The sequence below is a fragment of the Lampetra planeri genome, chromosome 5 (genome assembly GCF_965212315.1).
Source record: "Lampetra planeri chromosome 5, kcLamPlan1.2.h2, whole genome shotgun sequence".
Taxonomy (NCBI): Eukaryota; Metazoa; Chordata; class Hyperoartia; order Petromyzontiformes; family Petromyzontidae; genus Lampetra; species Lampetra planeri.
The window spans coordinates 17,723,371-17,729,370 of NC_136111.1; positions in this window are offsets into that span (position 1 = coordinate 17,723,371).

The following is a 6,000-nucleotide window of genomic DNA, read 5'->3' on the forward strand; positions in this document are numbered from 1 at the left end:
ACAAAGAGCTTGATAGCTCATCGGATTCCTCCATCGGATTCCTCGAGCGTAAATAAAGATTCTGATTCTGTGTTTGTAAGTGATGTATGTGTGTGCGTATGGGGAAAAAGCGTTAGTGTCGTGGTTAGCGCGCTACGCTACGAACCTGGCGACCCGGGTTCGAATGCCGGTCACGGCCAACACCCAGTGACGATTATCTGAATCGGTCCTGGACCTCCCCTAGGTTGACTCAGCCTGAAATGAGTACTTGGTGCGGTGTGTAAACATCTCCACTGGAGAGACAAAGGCGGCCGGGCGTGCTGCTGGCCACCCACCCCCTCGTGTACCGTTCCACCGTTCCACCCTTCATAGGTGCTCGCTAACAGCACTTGCCCCAACAGCCTGTTAATGCTATACGGGGGAGGGGGGATCTTTATCTTGTCTTTGTGTGTGTGTGGGGGGGCGGTGACGCGGGGGTCAGCGCACTGCTCGACGGACCCGGCGTGAAATCGGTTCGCGGCCACCAGCCACGAAGCGAACGTCTGAGCGACGTTGTGGGGCTCTCCCCTGAGCGAACCCGGCCTCAAAGTCGCGTACCTTGGGCGTTGTTGTTGGTGTTGTTGGTGGTGTTGTTGTTGGTGTTGTTGGTGGTGGTGTTGTTGGTGGTGTTGATGTTGGTGTTGATGTTGGTGTTGATGGTGGTGGTGTTGTTGTTGGTGTTGTTGGTGGTGGTGTTGTTGGTGGTGTTGATGTTGGTGTTGATGGTGGTGGTGTTGTTGGTGGTGTTGATGTTGGTGTTGATGTTGGTGTTGATGTTGGTGTTGATGGTGGTGGTGTTGGTGGTGTTGATGTTGGTGTTGTTGGTGTTGGTGGTGTTGTTGGTGGTGGTGTTGTTGGTGGTGTTGATGTTGGTGTTGATGTTGGTGTTGATGTTGGTGTTGATGGTGGTGGTGTTGGTGGTGTTGATGTTGGTGTTGTTGGTGTTGGTGGTGTTGTTGTTGTTGGTGGTGGTGGTGGTGTTGTTGGTGGTGTTGATGTTGGTGTTGTTGGTGGTGGTGTTGGTGGTGTTGTTGTTGGTGGTGGTGTTGGTGGTGCTGTTGTTGTTGGTGTGGTTGGTGGTGTTGTTGGTGTTGCTGGTGGTGGTGTTGGTGGTGGTGTTGTTGGTGTGGTTGGTGGTGTTGTTGATGTAGCTGGTGTTGATGGTGGTGGTGTTGGTGGTGGTGGTGGTGTTGGTGGTGTTGTTGTTGGTGGTGTTGTTGGTGGTGTTGGTGGTGTTAGTTTTGTTGGTTTTGGTGTTGGTGTGGTTGGTGTGGTTGTTGTTGTTGGTGTTGTTGTTGGTGTTGTTGTTGTTATTGGCCTCGCTAACGGCACTTCCCCCCCCCCGCCCCACAGTCATACGGGCGTGGGGAGATATTTGCCCCTCGATCTCCCCGCGTAATTATCAACGTCGGCAAGTGACATCGGGTGAGCTTCAAATCCGCCTCGCTCTGATTGGCCATTAAAGGTGAGGAATTGTCACGCGGCCTCATCATTAAACCCCACTGAAGATCCGTGACCCAAGCACAACCCCCAGACCTAACACCCCCCCTCCCCCCTCCACATCTCCCTCTCGACTAACCAGGCATGCCTCGAGCCCTCACCGTGTCAACTCATCGTAACCCAACAGCCCCTGACCACAAAGCTCATGGAACTCAACCCTTAAAACCCAACTCTACTAACCATAGCCCATCGTGCTAACCTGTGCCCTAACCATAGCCCATTTACACAACCCTAGCCCAATAATGCCCTTCTCTCTATTGATTCGCTTCCCTCTGATAATGCCCTTCCCTATATCTGCGGGAATGCCCATCCCTCTGATAATGCCCTTGCCTCTGTTGATACCATATATCTTGCTGGCCATGTCCATCTCTTCGAGAATCTTCTACCTCTCCTGCAAAACCCTCTTCTCGTCTCTCCGGCAATGCCCATTTCTCTGTCGATACTCGATATCTGCTGTAATGCCCCTTCCCTCTGGCAATGCCCCCCGCACGCCCAGTTTGCGTTGAGTGCAGTACCGCAATTTGTCCGCCAGGCGGCGCCGCTGCTCGCTGCGATGGCCGTTGGTCATGTGGGTGTTATATTTTCAAATAGAATGCAATTTAATTCTAGATTTGAAGCTTTCGTGACTGCAAGGATTCATACTCTTTGTTTTTTCGGTAAAGTCACGCAGGTAAAAAATAACAAAAGTAAAATAATAATAAATGAAAATAAATCAATAAAATCACAACGTTTCGGAGGCAACACAAGCTTCCTCCGTTAACGTTGTGATTTTATTGATTTATTTTCATTTATTATTATTTTACTTTAGTTATTTTTTTTACCTACGTGACTTTACCGAAAAAACCTAAGCGTAAGAATGCAATGTCATTATTTTTGGTATTTACTGAGTGCAATTGTGAACAACAGCCATATCACATTCTTAGGTTTGTCGGTAAAGTCACGTAGATACAGCTATCGTACTGTGACGGTTCCACCTGAAGACGGAAGCTTGTGTTGCCTCCGAAACGTCGTGATTTTTTTATTTTTTTATTTTTATTTTATTAATTAAAATTTTTACCTACGTGACTTTACCGAAAAAACCTAAGAATAGGAATCCTTGCAGTCACGAAAGCTTCAAATCTAGAACAGCCATATCAGACATCGGCACATCCCATCGGCATATGAGTCATCGGTTCGCTAAGGCTCAAAGACTCAGTTGTCCCTGCAAGGAGCGTGGTGGAGTTAGGAGGGTGGTCCCGTGTGCGTGCCCGGCATTCGAAGGACCTGAAGACCAGACTCGGTGATTTCGCCGACGATGTGTTCAGGCAGGAGCTCCCATATCTGGGCAGCAGAGCGAAAAAGTTAGAATTTTGATTTTTGTTTTCTGTCTACGCGACTTTACCGAAAGAACCAAGGATACATCTTCTTGGTTCTTTCGGTAAAGTCACGTAGAAGGGAAATAATACAATAATAAAAATAAAACATTACGTCGTGAGAATTATTGAATTATGTTTTATTTTTATTATTTTATTATTTCCCTTCTACGTGACTTTACCGAAAGAACCAAGAAGATGAATCCCTGCAGTCACGAAAGCTTTAAATCGAAATTTAACCAACGATACAGTATATTTCTTTTTATTATTTCGCTGCTATAAATTTCCGCATGATAAGCCACTTCGTTGAACTATCATTTGTGGCCAGATTGCTTCTGAAAAATAAACTAATAGCTCAGTGGGCTTTACTTGGTAAGAAAATAAAATATATATATCTTCTTGGTTGTTTCGGTAAGGTCACGGACCTGTTCTCCACCTGAGGACGGCTGCTTGCGTTGTGGCCGAAACGTCGCGAGAATTATTTTATTATGTTTTATTTTTACTATTTTATTATTTCCCTTCTACGTGACTTTACCGAAAGAACCAAGAAGATGAATCCCTGCAGTCACGAAAGCTTTAAATCGAAATTTAAATATATATAGTTGTATATTTAAGTGATATGTTTACCTTTCCTATACAGTGCACTCCGATCGGTGTTTTTGTATCGTTATAACGTTCTGACCCCGTGCCCCTACTGGTCAGCTGTGAAAAAACGAGCTTCATAGCTTTTCGGATTTCTCCTGCAGTACAAATAAAGATTCTGATGAAAAAAAAAAGAAGTCGGGAGCTTCTGCCCGGAGATCACGTGGCTTGGCAGGGCTGTGCATGATCGGGTTGGCACGGCGTCTTTCGAGCGCACCTCGATCTTATCTCGCATCGTGCGTAGCCAACCGTTGGTGCGGGGAGAAGGACAGCGATCTAAACACACGAAAAGCACTTCTGAAAGACATGAGTTTTCAATCCGGATGATTCTAAAGTGCTCTAGCTCCAGTGGCTTCCTCGTATCGGAAGGATAAAAACGCTCCGGACGTCCGCAGAAGCCCCCGCGCGATGCGGTCACCACCGTCTTTGTTTGATGGCCCGGTCCAAAGAAATGTTTCGTTCCCGGTCTCTTTCTCTCTTTTGTTATCGTCGTTGTTGAGCGAGTTCGAAGGGTCACTTTTGGAGATTCACGTGCCGTGCGTCCCGAGACCACCGCCGGGCAAAGTGAGCTCCCTCTGCCTCAACTCGGCGCCGTGTCCAATGAGAGTCACACGCGAGATTCATGACCGTCACACCGACACGTCAAATCCTGTTCACTATCACCCTTCTTGTTGTTGTTGTTGTTGTGATATCGATGGAGGATACTCTGGGACGAGGGTGCACAACCGTTGAGAGACGATCGCAAATGCGATTGTGGCACACAGAGACGCATAGAGATACAGAGAGACACATAGAGACCCATAGAGACACAGAGATACACAGAGACACATAGAGATACACAGAGACGCATAGAGACACACAGAGACACATAGAGACCCATAGAGACATAGAGATACAGAGAGACATAGAGATACATAGAGACACAGAGATACATAGAGACACATAGAGATACACAGAGACACATAGAGACCCATAGAGACACAGAGATACAGAGAGACACATAGAGATACACAGAGACACATAGAGATACACAGAGACGCATAGAGATACATAGAGACACATAGAGATACACAGAGACACATAGAGATACACAGAGACACATAGAGACCCATAGAGACACAGAGAGACACAGAAATACACAGAGACACATAGAGATACACAGAGACGCATAGAGATACATAGAGACACATAGAGATACACAGAGACACATAGAGATACACAGAGACACATAGAGACCCATAGAGACACAGAGATACAGAGAGACACATAGAGATACACAGAGACACATAGAGATACACAGAGAAACATAGAGACCCATAGAGACACAGAGATACACAGAGACGCATAGAGATACACAGAGACTCATAGAGACCCATAGAGACACAGAGATACACAGAGACGCATAGAGATACACAGAGACTCATAGCGACACACAGAGACACATAGAGATACACAGAGACTCATAGCGACACACAGAGACACATAGAGATACACAGAGACTCATAGCGACACACAGAGACTCATAGAGATACACAGAGACTCATAGAGATACACAGAGACTCATAGAGACACACAGAGACACATAGAGACACAGAGATACAGAGAGATACAAAGAGATACACATAGACACAGCGATACATAGAGACACATAGAGATACACAGAGACCCATAGAGATACACAGAGACTCATATAGATACACAGAGACTCATAGAGATACACAGAGACTCATATAGATACACAGAGACTCATAGAGATACAGAGAGACGCATAGAGATACACAGAGACCCATAGAGATACACTGAGACTCATAGAGACACACAGAGACTCATAGAGATACACAGAGACTCATATAGATACACAGAGACTCATATAGATACACAGAGACCCATAGAGATACACAGAGACCCATAGAGATACACTGAGACTCATAGAGACACACAGAGACTCATAGAGATACACAAAGACTCACAGAGATACACAGAGACTCATAGAGATACACAGAGACGCATAGAGACACACAGAGACTCACAGAGATACACAGAGACTCATAGAGATACACAGAGACTCATAGAGATACAGAGAGACGCATAGAGATACACAGAGACTCATAGAGACACACAGAGACACATAGAGATACACAGAGACACATAGAGATACACAAAGACACATAGAGATACACAGAGACTCATAGAGACACACAGAGATTCATAGAGACACACAGAGACTCATAGAGACACGCAGAGACACATAGAGATACACAGAGACTCATAGAGACACACAAAGACTCATAGAGATACACAGAGACGCATAGAGATACACAGAGACTCATAGAGACCCATAGAGACACAGAGATACACAGAGACACATAGAGATACACAGAGACACAGAGAGATACAGAGAGACACAGAGATACACAGAGACACATAGAGATACACAGAGGCACATAGAGATACAGAGAGACACATAGAGATACACAGAGACACATAG